Genomic DNA, 15632 nt, shown 5'->3' with positions numbered 1-15632 from the left:
AAGTTGGATTCATATGCCAAGTTTCACATGATAGAGAAGCTCTAGGGCTTGACATAAGGTTAGGCAAACATCATTATGGGAATAGCTTGAAATTGATGGATAGGATATAAATTTAGTTTGAATTTTGGGTATGTGTCTAGGTTCAATGAGTTGGGACAAGTCTTAGTTAGACATGTCAATGGGACACTTGTGGCATGATGGAAATTTTAGATAATGATACATGTGAGCAAGTTAGATTGATAGGATTACATGGACAAGGATAAAGGGAATCATGGAATTAATTAATTAAATAATAGATATTTATTTTATTAATGGGATAGGATAGGGATAAAATCATTAAATAATAATAATTATTAATTTAAAATTAAGGTTTAGGATAAGAATAAGGATCTGAAACATGGAAATAAGGGATCAAGAAGGCTAATATTGAATGTGGGTAGGTAAGAACAATTCTAGGTTTCTACAAATTGCACTATTTTGATATACTTCATCAGTTTCATAGGGGCCTAACCATTATGTCTATAACTTTCCTTTATGATCCTTATACCTTGAATCATAAAGAAGAGCCTAGTCACCTTTTTGGAATATTTTTGTCTTGATGAAGTTATCACACCATTTCATTCTTTGACTTTATACTATCTTTGTATGATGGAGTGCCTCTCTTCTAATTTCATTTAGGACATGTAGTTGTATTATTCTTTTTCTGGGGCTGCTAATAACTATATTCCTAATTGAAGTGTTATTCATAATGTTTTGTGTTCTGTTTTCAATTGGAAGAACAAATTTTATCCCATACAATATTTCATATGGTGTAAATATTGTTGTAGTCTTCCAAGTTGTTCTATAGGGCCACATTGCTTTAGGAAGTTAAGTTACCTAGTGCTTGCAATGCAAGGAAACTGTCACAGTTAGGATCTAGTTTCAATATCCTTGTTGATGAACTTAAACTACCCATTTGATTGGATATAATAAGGGGTAGAGTTCTTGTGTTTGATGTTGCATTTGTTCACTAATGTCTGAATCTATGTTCATGTGAACTAAGGTCCTTGGTTGGTGCAGGAGCACTTAGGACTTAGGCTCATAGTCCTTCTACAGTTTTGGCTTGTACTGACCTTAGCCAAGTCAGGTTTCTAATAAGGAATCCAAAAGGGTCCAAGTTGTGTGTGTAATGTTTGATTTGAGTCAAGTGTATGCCTAGTTGTGTTAGTTTCCTTTCTAGGTTTGCACTTTGTGAGTAGGTGTTAGGGTGAGTAGTTAAAATGGCCTTCTTGTTGGTCAAAAGAGGCATAACTTGGTGAGATAATTAGAGAGTTTTATAATACTCTTAGTAATATTGAAAAAGACATGAATAATGACTTGTAATAGGTTGCCTAAGTTAGCAAAGCAAAATTTAGAAAATTGTAAAAGTTGTCATGACAACTTTGGTCCTAAAAGAGATTAGCGGTGGAGTTAGGGTTAGCATATTGACCTAAGATGCCTCCACATGTGGGGAACACTATTTAAACCTCCTCTTGCATGGTTACCAAGGTTGGAAGTTTGATTTTTGGTGAATGACAATCTGAAACCACTCATTTTCGGATTGTTATCACTGTTTTTGTCTTATTTTGCATAAATGTGAACACAAATGGATTGAATCCATTGATACAACTTTGGATAGTTTTACTTTGGTGTGTTATGGTTCCATTTGATCCATTTCATTTGTAGATAGTTTCTATTAGTTCTTCTACTGTTTGTTTTCAAGCAGCCAGTTTTGGCTTGTAAATAGCAAATTATGTAAAAATGGTTGCCCCATAAAATCCTTCGTGCTACCATCACGGCCTATTGGGACATGGAAGGAAACCCTATGTATAGTTTAAATATGCAGGGAAGAGTTTTGGAAGTAGATTTCATCATAGTTTCCACCTTGTTCTAGGAAAGTCCAGGAGCAACTCGACTAGAGAAAACAGGGTGTAAATTGAATGTATATGGCACGGGTGACTTCAAAACCAAAACTTTAGCATTTGGAAATGAAGGAAAGGTCCATTTAGAGTTCCAATTGAGAGGGGAAGCTTTGAAAACCTCATTTCATAACCTTACTCCTTTGTTGAACAATCAGAGTCGGTTGAGGCCTAGAAACCCTAGCAAACCCTCATTTTTGGGTTAGGGCACTGTACGGAAAGGTGGGAGACTAAAACCACAAAAATATCTTGAGGATGGGTGAGTGATTGAAGAAAAATAAAACTTATTGCAGGGTCTTTTGGACCGATTCCCTCAAAACCCTCAAAAACCTGATTTAGGAGGCCTAATTGGGGCTCATCCTTGTAGCCCTATTTCTAAGCAAATTTTTGAAATCGGTAAGGGAAATGAAGATTACAAAACCCAAATTGGACATAGTTAAACTCATTCCATGGTAAATACCACCTCCACACCTCTGCAATGTCTTATAATAGTATGGGGGTGAAAAGTGGGAAGTTGACAAGTTGTTGTCAAGGTTGCAAGATGAGCATTTGAGAAGCACATTGAATTGGTGGAGTTCCTAGTCAAAGCACCTGTGTAAACACCTTAAGATTGGAAAGAAGAAAGTCCTTATTAGATATTGGGAAGGACTTGGAGGTCTTGAATCATAGCTAGACCTAGTGAGGTTGGTGGAATTGAGCAACACCAACTAGGTGAAGTGTAAGCAAGCTAGGTGAAACCTACCAAATTGGTATTAGAGCCTATAAGATTTGGTAGGAGAGTAGATGTCCTCAGTGGAATCTGTAGGAGACAACACCATGGTTACCATTGCAGAGTTGGCAAAGAAAGTGGATGATCAGGAGGAAGAGAATAGGCTCCTGAAGGAAAAATTGGTAGAATTAGAAGGTAAGCTTGGTGAAATTGAAACCAAGGTAGATGAAGTGTTGGTAAAGGTTGAAGGAGAAGAAGGGAAGGGTAAAGAGGTGTCAGAAGTAGATAGAGTACCTGAACCTGATCTTGTTTTAGAACAAGAACCTTTCCTAAAGGCATTGAAAGCCTTAAGTGGTAAATCACTAGAAGGATTGTCATTGTTCACTGGCAAGATGGAAGTAGAAGTGGTTCTAGAATGGATAGAGGGTATGGAGAACCATTTTGAATGTGAAGGCATAGCTGAAGCTCAAAGATTCAAACTGGCCAAGTCTAGGATGAGGGGAGCCGCTCTCACATAGTGGAAATTTGTGCAAGATGAGAGGAAGAAAGTAGGTAAAACTCCCATCTCTTCTTGGAAAGGGATGTTTGTCAAAATCAAACAAGTCTATCTCCCTGATGACTATGAAGTGTAGTAGGAAGAGACAAAACCTAAGACAAAAAGACCTTGATGTAAGTGGTTATACGGAGGAGTTTCACAAACTTAGTCTTAGATCTCATGCGGTGGAAGAAGAAAGCCTTAAGGTAGCTAGATACCTAAATGGACTAAGATGGAACATCCTAGAGGAATCAGTCTATTGAGCCCACAGACAGTTCATCAAAGCTATCAACTTGCCATCAAAGTGGAAGAAAAACTAAAAAGAAAACATGATTCAAGTAGTAATAGGGGAAGAGGTAGAGGAAAAGAAAATAGAGGCCATAGGGGGGGCTCTGGAGGAAGAAACCTAGAGCAAAGAACACAAGGTGAGTCTAAACTCACTGAGCAGCAAGAAGGTGGTACTAGTAGAGGAGGATTCAATAGAGGAAGGGGATCAAACAATGGTTTTAGAGGAAGGTCTAGTGGACAAGGTAGAGGTTCCTCATATTTTGACTCAATGAAATGTTACCAATGCAATCAGCTTGGTCATCCACCATATAGGTGTCCAGAGAAGGGGTCATCATCACAAAGTAGTGAGAGGAGAGTGAACTATCTTCAAGAAGAGACTTCAAGCAGCAAGACTTCAGAGGTTGCCTTAGAATCAGAGGTAGGTGACAACCTAATGGTAAGAAGAACTTTGATAAAAGAACCTGTCAGAGAAGAGCCTAGCCAAAGGAGATCATTATTTAGGATTAAATGTAAGATTATGGACAAAGTTTGCAAGGTAATCATTGACTCAAGGTCAACAGACAACATTGTGTCAGAAGAGACAATGAGTAAGCTTAAATTACAAAGGATACCTCACAAAAACCCATATAGGGTCACTTGGTTGAACAAAGGCCAACATGTCCTAGTTAATGAGCAAGCATGGGCAGAATTCACCATTGGGAGGTATAAGGACAAAGTGTTGTGCATTGTCCTACCCATGGATGCATGCCATCTTGTATTAGGAAGACCATGGAAATTTGATAGACAAGCCATTCATGATGGGGCCAAGAATGCATATTCATTCAAGAAAGATGGAGTCACATTCAAGATACAATCTATCCTTGAGGAAGGTGAAAAGAGGGTAGCAGGTCCTAATGTCCTTTTGGTGTGTGAAAAATAGTTCTTGAAGACACTTGAGGAAGGTGAAGGAATAGGGTTTGCATTAGTGATGAAGCCAAAAGAGGAAGACAAGAAAGAGAAATCAGATTTGCCAATGGAGGCTCAAGACCTATTGAAACAGTTCAAAGGGATAGTGAGTGATGGACAACCATCCACCTTACCTCCTAAAAAAGCCATAAGCAATCAAATTGACTTCATACCTAAAGCATCCTTACCTAACAAGGCGGCTTACAAGATGACTCCCCAACAAAATGTAGAAATTGCTAAACAAATCCAAGAGCTTTTAGACCAAGGCCTAATTAGGAAGAGCATTAGCCCTTGTGTTGTACCTACTGTTTTAGCCCCAAAGAAAGGTGGTACTTGGAGATTGTGCATTGACTCTAGGGCTATAAATAGGATCGCCATTAGATATATGTTTCCAATTCCTAGAATAGAAGACCTAATGGATTTCTTACGGGAAGCCAAATACTTTACCAAGATTGATCTTAAAAGTGGATACCACCAAATTAGGATTAAGGAGGGTGATGAATGGAAAACAACATTCAAGACAACAGAGGGTCTTTATGAATGGCTTGTAATGCCATTTGGCTTATCAAATGCTCCAAGTACCTTCATGAGACTCATGAATGAGGTGTTGAAGGAATTTATAGGTAAAATTGTGGTGGTATATTTAGATGATATTCTCATTTTCAGTAAGAATAAGGCAGATAATATTAACCATTTGTAAATTGTTCTACAAAGATTGTATGAAGAGAAGCTAACCATGAACTTAGACAAGTGTGAATTTGTTAAGCAGGAGTTGGTTTATCTTGGGTTTGTATTGTCACAAGGAAATCTAAAGATGGATCCTAGAAAGGTTGAAGCTATAGTAAATTGGCCTACTCCTAAGTCAACAACAGAGGTGAGAAGCTAGCTCAGTATTATAAGAAATTCATTAGAAAATTCAGTGCTATATGTGCACCAATGTTGGACACTATTAGAGTTGGAATTAAGGCAAAGTTTCAGTGGAATGAACAAGAAAATAAAGGTTTTGAAACCTTGAAAGAAAGGATAGCCACTCAACTAGTGTTGGTGTTGCCTAGTTTTGAGAAACTCTTCGCAGTGGAATGTGATGCAAGCAATGTTGCAGTGGGTGTTGTCCTAAGTCAAGAAGAAATACCAGTAGCTTTCTATAGTGAGAAGCTAAGTGATGCTAAGAGGAAATACTCCTCATATGAATTGGAGTTATATGCATTAGTGCAGGCTTTGAGGAAATAGAGACACTCTCTCCTTCCTAAGGAATTTGTAGTCTACACAGACAGTCAAGCTTTGAGTTTTCTAAAATCACAAGACAAACTCAATCACAAACACATGAAGTGGGTAGAATATATGCAAGCCTACACATTTACAATCAAGCACAAAAAAGGTCAACTAAACAGGGTTGTTGATGCATTGAGCAGGAGACTCTTGACAGTCCAAGAAATTCAGTTAAGGAGCATAGGTGTTGATAGTTTTAGAGACCTATACTCGGGTGATTAAGACTTCTCAAGTGCCTACAAGGTATGCAAAGAGTATCAAAATCATTTTCATAGTGAGTATTCTGATTTTACCTTGCAAGATGGATTATTGTTTAGAGGAGGGCAACTTTGTGTGCCTAGAGGGTCAATAAGAGAAAATCTCATACAAGAGAAGCATAATGGCAGTCTTAGTGGTCATTTTGGAGTCAACAAGACTCAAGAGTTAGTTCAAAGGTATTACTATTGGCCTAGGATCAATCAAGATGTTAGGAAGTATGTGGAAACTTGTATTGTTTGTCAAAAGGCCAAGGGAACTTCTTCAAATGTTGGTTTATACCAATCTCTTCCCATACCAAATAGACCTTGGGAGTGCATTAGTATGGATTTTGTAGTGGGTTTGCCAAGGAAAAAGTAGGGATTTGATAGCATTTATGTCATAGTGGAAAGGTTTAGTAAGATGGCCCATTTTGTACATTGCAAGACCACTCATGATGCATGTCATATAGCTCATTTGTTCTTCAAGGAAGTGATAAGGATACATGGTTTACCCATGAGCATTGTTTCAGATAGGGACTCAAAGTTCATGAGTCATTTTTGGAAGATGCTTTGGCAAAAACTTGGTACCAACCTATCCTTTGGATCAACCTACCATCCACAAACAGATGGGCAAACCGAAGTGGTTAATAGAAGCTTAGGAAACTTATTGAGGTGCCTTACCAAGGAGTATGGTCAGACATGGGATCAAGTGTTTTCACAAGATGAATATGCTTACAATCACATAATAAATAGAACCACAGGAAAGAGTCCTTTTGAGGTGGTCTATGGTCTTCACCCAAGGGGTATACTGGAGTTAAGGGACTTGGTAAATGCAACAACAAGGAGTGGATATGCTGAAGATTTTTCTCAATCAATGAAAGAGGTACATGAATCAGTCAAGCAAGCATTGAAGGAGAACACAAGTAAGATAAAGCAAAAGGTTGATGAGAGAAGGAAGAACCTACAATTCCAAGTAGGTGACTTTGTCATGGTGCACCTTAACAAGGCAAGGCTACAGCAAGGAGTACCTAATAAGTTGCAGATGAGAAGGTTGGGTCCATGTGACATCCTAGCCAAGTATGGAGAAAATGCATACAAGGTGGACCTACCAAGTGAAATAGGACTATCACCAGTTTTCAATATAGCAGATCTAGTAGCTTACAAAGGACCAATTCTAGATTCAGATTATAGTCACTCAGAGGTATCAGATGATGTAAATAACCTTCAAGTACCAGCAAAATCAAGTCCAAAGGCTGAAAAGGTATTGAGTTCAAGGATCACTAAGAAGACAAGACACCAAATTTATTGGGAGAACCTAATCAAATGGCAAGGTATGGATGATGTTGAAGCTACATGGGTGCTTGAGACAGATTTCAAAAAGTTAGGCATTGATCAGAATCTGATCCCCAAAGAGGTGACTTAATTTCCTTTTGTTTGGGAGAATGGTGTAGGAGCACTTAGGACTTAGGCTCATAGTCCTTCTACAATTTTGGCTTGTATTGACCTAATCCAAGTTAGGATTCTAATAAGGACTCTAGGAGGGTCCAAGGTGTGTGTGTAATTTTTTATTTGAGTCAAGTGTAGGCCTAATTGTGTTAGTTTCCTTTCTAGGTTTGCACTTTGTGAGTAGGTGTTAGGGTGAGTAGTTAAAATGGCCTTCTTGTTGGTCAAAAGAGACATAAATTTGTGAGAGCATTAGAGAGGTTTAGAATAGTCTAAGGAATTTTGAAAAAGACATGAATAATGACTTGTAATAGGTTGCCTAAGTTGGCAAAGCAAAATTTGGAAAATTGTAAAAGTTGTCATGACAACTTTGGTCCTAAAAGAGCTTAGAGGTGGAGTTAGGGTTAGCACATTGACCTAAGATGCCTCCACATGTGGGGAAGACTATTTATACCTCCTCTTGCATGGTTACCAAGGTTGGAAGTTTGATTTTTGGTAAATGACAATCTGAAACCACTCATTTTCGGATTGTTATCACTGTTTTTGTCTTATTTTGCATAAATGTGAACACAAATGGATTGAATCCATTGATCCAACTTTGGGTAGTTGTACTTTGGTTTGTTCTAGTGCCATTTTATCAATTTCATATTTTGTAGATAGTTTCTATTGGTTCTTTTACTGTTTGTTTTCAAGCAGCCAGTTTTGGCTTGTAAATAGCAAATTATGTAAAAATGGTTGCCCCATAAAATCCCTTCGTGATACCATCACTAACTGTTGGGACATGGAAGGAAACCTTATTTATATTGTAAATATGTAGTGAGGAGTTCTGGAAGTAGAGTTCATCATAGTTTCCACCTTGTTCTAGGCGAGTCCAAGAGCAACCCGACTAGAGAAAACAGGGTGTAAATTGAATGTATATGGCACGGGTGACTTCAAAACCCAAAATTTAGCATTTGGAAATGAAGGATAGGTCCATTTAGAGTTCCATTTGAGAGGGGAAGCTTTGAAAACCTCATTTCATAACCTTACTCCTTTTTTGAACAGTCACAGCCAGTTGAGGCCTAGAAACCCTAGCAAACCCTCATTTTTGGGTTAGGGAACTGTACGGCAAGATGGGAGACTAAAACCACCAAAATAGCTTGAGGATGATTGAGTGATTGAAGAAAAATAAAACTTATTGTAGGGTCTTTTGGACCGATTCCCTCAAACGCCTCAAAAATCGGATTTAGGAGGCCTAATTGGGGCTCATCCTTGTAGCCCTATTTCTAAGCAACTTTTTGAAATCGGTAAGGGAAATGAAGATTGAAAAAACAAAATTGGACCTAGTTGAACTCATTCCATGGTAAATAACACCTCCACACCTCTGCAATGTCTTCTAACAGTATGGGGGTGAAAAGTGGGAAGTTGACAAGTTGTTGTCAAGGTTGCAAGATGAGCATTTGAGAAGCACATTCAATTGGTGGAGTTCCTAGTCAAAGAATATATGTAAACACCTTAATATTGGCAAGGAGAAAGTCCTTATTAGAGATTGGGGAGGACTTGGAGGTCTTGAAGAATAGCTAGACCTGGTGAGGTTGGTGGAATTGAGCAACACCAACTAGGTGAAGTGTAAGCAAGCTAGGTGAACCCTACCATTGGTCGGTAACAATTTCTCTAAGTATTCCATACTTATTGAAAATTTCCTCATATAAGAACTCGAAAACCTTTTCTCGAGCATGCTTCATGGCATGAACTTACACCCACTTGGTGAGGTAATTAGTGTAGAATGATATGTACTTATTATTGGAAGGAGGGTTAATATGCCTTATAGAGTCAAGTCCCCACTTTTCAAAAGGTGAGACAACCAATTGTGTTTGTAGGGGCATTTCATTACTCTGAATCAGATGACAACCCATCCTTTAGCATCTATCACATCTCCTATTATACTTGAATATATTATTATGGAGAGAGGGCTAGTAATAACATGTATTCAATATTTTCAAAGTAGTCTTCTTGCAACAAAATCTTCTCCATAAGGTTCATCACTACATGCATGTAACCTTCATAGGACATTATCAAATCTATGTAGAAAATATAACCAAATATCCATGAGAAGGGGAAGCTTTTTTCAACTAGATGTTATTTCTCTCAAGAGGATGTCCTTCTCGAAACTAAATAATTAGTTATATTTGCATACCATGGTATTTGTCCTATTAGTACTTGAACAAATGTTCATCAGGAAAAGAGTAATGTATATATTAGTCTAAAATGTTGGAGTAATAAATCTAGATAAAAAAATATGTAACATTTGGCTTCTCTGGTTTATCCACTATTGTAATGTCAAACTCTTGTAGGAGCAATAACCATTTGACTAACCTGTCATTGACAATTCATTTATTCATCATATATATGATGGTTGCATAATCAATATGCAAAAAATATATATATCTTGTTATGTGGTATCTAATCTTGTTGATGCCATAAGTCATAGCTAGCATTTCATTTTTAGTAACAATAATTTCAATTCTACAACTTAAATATTCTTCCTAACATAATATATTGCATATTTTGCAGCTCCTTCTGCTTGGCCTAAGACTACCCCAACAACAAAATCAAAAGCATTTGTATGCATATGAAATGGTAGATTTTAGTTAGGTCCTCTTAGTACTAGTTCCTTTGTCAAAGATTCTGTAGAGTTTGGAAGGCTACTTACATGTTGTCTAGTCAAATTAAAAATCTTTGGTCAGTAGGACAAACAATGGTACGACAATTTTGTTGAAATCCTAAATAAATTGTACGTAGTAGCCTACATGTCCAAGAAAATTCATGACATCCTTCTATTTTAATGGATATGGTAAATTTGTGATCACTTCAACTTTACTTAGATCTACCTAAATACAATGTTGTGAGATGTAGTGTCCCAGAACAATTCCTTCCTCTATCATCATGTAGCACTTTTCATTGTTAAGGGACAAGTTGTGATCTTGACACCATTGTAGTACCTTGTCTAGATTTGACAATGCTTCTTCATCGGTATTCCCATATGTAGTGAAATAATTTATGTACACTTTCATGAGTCATCAGCCAAATAAAATAATATTCTTATCACATTTTCCTAAAATCTAGCAAGGGAATTGTATAGCTTGAATGGAAGGACTAAATAGGCATAACTTCCCCATGGATAGGCGCATGTTGTTTTTTCCTAGTCTTCCAATGCAATCTTGATTTGGTTATATCCACTGAATCCTTCTAAGAAGGAGAAATACTTCTTACCTGCTAAAGAATCTAGCACTTAGTCTATAAAAGGTATGGGGAAGTTTGTTGAATTCAATTCTCTATAATCCACATAGACTTGCCATTTGCATCCTTTCTTTGGAACTATCACTATAGATGAAAACCATTGACTATATGATATAGGATAGATGAAGCCAACATCTAGAAGATTTTGTAGATTATATTGATGAAGGAACACAATGGACCACTGACAGGGGGGTGAATCAGTGGAGATCAATAAAAACTTGACTCCTAAAAGATCTAAGCTTCAATAACAATAATCATGAAGCAATGAGCAAAGGTATCAAACGCATGAACACATAAACATAAGAGACAACCCTTAACACAAGTTCATACAAGGAAAACCCACGGTGGAGAAAAAACTCGGTGAGAAATGCTGCTTCAATCCATCCTCAGAGTTAAATCACTGAATACAATATTTAGGGCACCAACCCTTGAAGTTTATGGGAACCACCCCAAATGAGCACCAACTCCTAGAGTTTATGAGAACCTACTCAAAGGAGCACCAGCCCCTGGCTTTAGGGCACCAACCCAAGGAGCACCAACCCCTAGCTCTGAGCGCCCACTCAAAGATTACAATGAAGATATATTTAATTACAAATTAGGTACCTTGTTACAAATGAAGTTTTGTAACACCTTACTAGTTTCCTCTAGTTTTTCTTCTCTCTTCTCTCTGCTCTTTGTTCCGCTCTACTTTCCTTCTGCTTCTCTTTCTGCCTCTGCTCAACTTCTTGTTGCCTCTAGCAGTCTCGGCTCTCTGCACTCTAATCACTGGACTTTGCTGCTCTCTATCTCTGATCTATGTTTCTTCCTCTTCTCTTCTCTTTTCCCTGCTTCTATCTTCCTCTCATTCTCTCCTCTATTTTCTTTTCCTCCTCTACCTTTCTGTCTTGGCAATGCACACTCTAGTATTTGTTGCTCTCTTTTTGCTTCCTCTTTGTTCATCTCTTTGTGTTTTCACACTGTGACCACAACACACCACTCTCTTTTTCTCGTCTTGTTATCTTCACTCTTCTCTTAGTTCAGCCCTACTCTCTATTCTCTCTCTCTATGAGCTTCTACAACTTATGTTCTTGGCAGCAGCCTCCTTCTCTTATCAGCAGCACCACACACACAGACATACACTCATGCTCTGGAATTGTACTTAGCTTGCAATATCTCTACAATATTTTTCACCTATCCTCACAACTCATTTAACTCGGCTACCTCAACTACCATTGTCAAATCTCATCAAATGCCTCTTCATTCGGTCAACTTTGTATCTGCAAGATTTCCCTCCAAGAATAGATTCAAAATCCGATCTTCTCAACTTTCTAGAAATCATGTCTGTGGATGGTTTTTTATTCTTTTTTTACCCTCGCAAATAGATAGAAACATTTAATAAATGTTTCATATTATGTCATTGTGGTGGTTCCACACGCCACATCGTCAAACACCTCAGCCATAACACATTCACACATAGTCTCAAGAGCATGCATACATTCCCACCAAGAGTTGAAGTTCGGATGTACATCTGAGAGATCAGGCAGATTTGATCTTTTGTATCTGCTCCACAGATTTTCTGCCCATCATCATTAATTGCTTCTAGCCTGGACATCTCATCAACTGAAGATCTTTTGATGTTCCCAAGCTGCTCACATGATCTTCTGCAGGTTCACCATTAATGCATTCTTCATCCTCTGTCGACCTACCTAGACAAGATCAACAACAACCTCCATCGTCACTGACTTATGAATATCTGATTTATTTTGTCCACAAAGGATACATATGCCACCATTTCCTTTGTTCAAATCATCTGGTCAAGGTCGGTCATCAGCCATGTAAATCATTTTGCCTATCGGCATGCAGACATCTTCTTATTCAGCATCCAAGTCACTTGGTCAATCCTGGTCAATCGTCCACATGGACCTATGAGTCTATCGGCTTGCAAACATGGTCGTAAAGTCGGTCACAATCTTCAATTCTGTCGACAAAATACCCTTTCATCATTTCAATAAGTGTCCTCTGATTCTCTTCGTACATGCCATGTCGTCAAGTCAAACTTGGTCAATGCCCATGTGGACTATTGGGCTACTCAGATCCATTGAACTTCATATTGTGGCTAAGCTTTGTGTTATGCGCATCGCATGTATGCTTGTCTGTTCTACCCATGCGGGATAAGATTTTTCTTGATCTCAATAATTCTTCCTCTTTCTTTGTTAGTCCACACCACATTAGTATAGTCTCTTAACCCATGCAGGATAAGGCTTCTCCCTTTTTGTATTTCGCCTTATTGCTTTCTTATCTCGCGCTATATTCCTTAACCCTGTTTCACCTCGCGGAATAAGGATGCGCCTTTATTTTTGTTAGCCCGCATGACATTATGTGAGCTTCTTAACCTGTGCAGGATAAGGGGATACATAATCTTCCCTTAAGTTTCTTGTCTCGCGTGACATTTGTTGGTCACTTTTGACACTGTGAGATAAGAGGGAACATCTCTCTGCTTTGACCTCTTTTGACTATCTTATCCTGGACAACCATCATTGATCACTTTTGATAATGCGGGATAAGAGGGACCACTTTGTTCAACAAACTTAAGTCATCCTACGCGACATTTGTTGGTCACATTTGATATCGCAAGATAAGAGGGACCGCCTTGTTCATCGAACATGAGTTATCCCGCATGACAAGCACATGACCTTTTCCATAACGCGGGATAGTGAGTAGTGCCATTTTTGTGTTATCCCATGAGGCATTCAATGCTCAACCAACATGTTGCAGGATAAGAAGAAACATCATGTGCACCTCACAAGTGTTATCCCGCGAGGTCAACACTCTTTCTCAAGAACGTCACGAGATAAGAGAATAGCCCGATTGATCTGTCAACAATGTTATCCCATAGGGTCATTTAACCCTCAACCAACATGTTGCGAGATAAGGGGAAAACCATTTATTTTTCATCAGAGTTATCCTGCATGGTCTCTTCCCTTCTCATGAGCACAACATAGAACCCACAGATACACATGCACCAAATAACTGATGCCACGTGGAAATCATGACATACCAACCACAACATGTGACTCGGTGACTGTTGCCGACATGATTGACATGTGAAGACGATGAATTTGGTCGAAACCCCTGCAGCATAACACGACGTGTTATGCGCGACTATTGCCTGCATCACTGCAACCTCCAAGCCAAACGACCTCATATCGGAATTATCATAACTATCGGCATAGTGGGAATATGTCATTCCACCTTCAATAGCTACTCCATTATACATCCTCGGTCTCCTAGTCGGCAGAGCTATTCTGATACAATTTCAAGCAGAATTGTGATGCAACTTCCAGATCGACCAGAGTTATACTGATCAAATCACCTGAGCATCTTTAGGACATCCAACAAGAACTTCATAGACACAACATATGGCATTGTGGGAGTCTACAACAACACTGTCATCTTCATCGACCCGATCTTTGTGATCTCTTCTACTTAATCCATAGCCTGCAAGTTGACCTACCTGGTTGACATCAATGGCATCAATGACACTCTTCTGCAACTTCATCAGCCCTGCACACACACACATGTTGACATCAATGACAATAATGCCAACAATTGACTATTTCTCACACATCAAGGTTTATTCTAAATTAGGGATATCTAATTGGTATGCAATCCTCCTTAATGTATATCCTATGGGTACACAAGTTAGGCTCCAAACCTTTCATGTCATGGTAGTCCCAAGAAAATTCTTTTTTGTGAGTCTACAACATAGAGATTTGAGGCGATATAAAGATTTGTTAGCTCAAATTAGTCATCTTTTAGTTGTATCAAATTCCTTATGTTACATTTAATTTTTTTATCTCTTCATATGTTGGGTATTACTATGTTGTTCAATACAAAATCAAATCAATTTGTAGTTACTTGTCTCATTATGAAGTTTTTTAAAGAAAATATTATAAATTTATTTTCAAATCAACATTTGAAAACTTGTTCAAATATACTTTTCCATTATTTACAGAATATTTTAGGACATCTACATATCTTTAAGAAAACATTTGTTGGTTTGATGTTATGGTTAGTTGGCCTCCTATTGCAATAGATCTATAAAAAATGATATTTAACATATTAAATATTGCTTATTGGTAATGGGTTTATAAGAATCTATATGGTAATATGATTTATCTCAATTTGAGAATATGATCTATTAAGAAAAATAGTGTATTGAAATCCATCTGGTCATAGATATTTACATCTAATTTGCAAGGAGGAATATAACAAGCCTAAGCAATAATTATCAAACTTTATGTGAAAAAATATCTTTCTCATTACAATTTATGTTACCATAAATATATTAATTAATTTTAAGGATAGGAATGTTGTTTGTGAAATTATTCACTCATACATTTGCATGTTCTAAATTAACATCTGCTTGAAGATCTTACACAATAATATCGTGAATATTATTATAAGGAGTTTTAGTAACAAAATATTGGATTGTCTTTATGTCATTCAACACTTGATCTTTGTTTATAATATGTTTTAAACATTATTTTAATTATTGTGTGAGATCAAAAGGGATGACCCTCTCAATTTTTACCAAACTTAAAGAGTATAAGAGATTGTACCTACTATTGTTAGTTAGCTTGAAATGTATATGTTGTGATAATAAGGCTCACCTTGCATTTTATCTCAACTCTTGTTTCTTAAGGATAAAGATTATTTAGAATGTGTAATGTAGAAACATTGGGAACAATTTGAAGTTCGAACAAGAATTAATCTAATTGCATGGATTCATAATCACATCAAATACCATATCTAATGTAACTAGTAAAGTAAAAATTCATAAAGACTATCTTCCCATATTATAAAATCCTTTGATTGTAATGTCAAATTTTTGAAAGTGATGCATTTACATTAATCTTTTGCAAATATCCTTCACCAAATAACCTTTATTTTAGATCCATTTATTAACTAAATAAAATCTTTATCTTTTTCTTACGATACCCAAGTATCAT

The sequence above is a fragment of the Cryptomeria japonica genome, chromosome 10, assembly GCF_030272615.1.
Source record: "Cryptomeria japonica chromosome 10, Sugi_1.0, whole genome shotgun sequence".
NCBI classification, from domain to species: domain Eukaryota; kingdom Viridiplantae; phylum Streptophyta; class Pinopsida; order Cupressales; family Cupressaceae; genus Cryptomeria; species Cryptomeria japonica.
Note: the sequence above shows the minus strand (reverse complement) of the source record.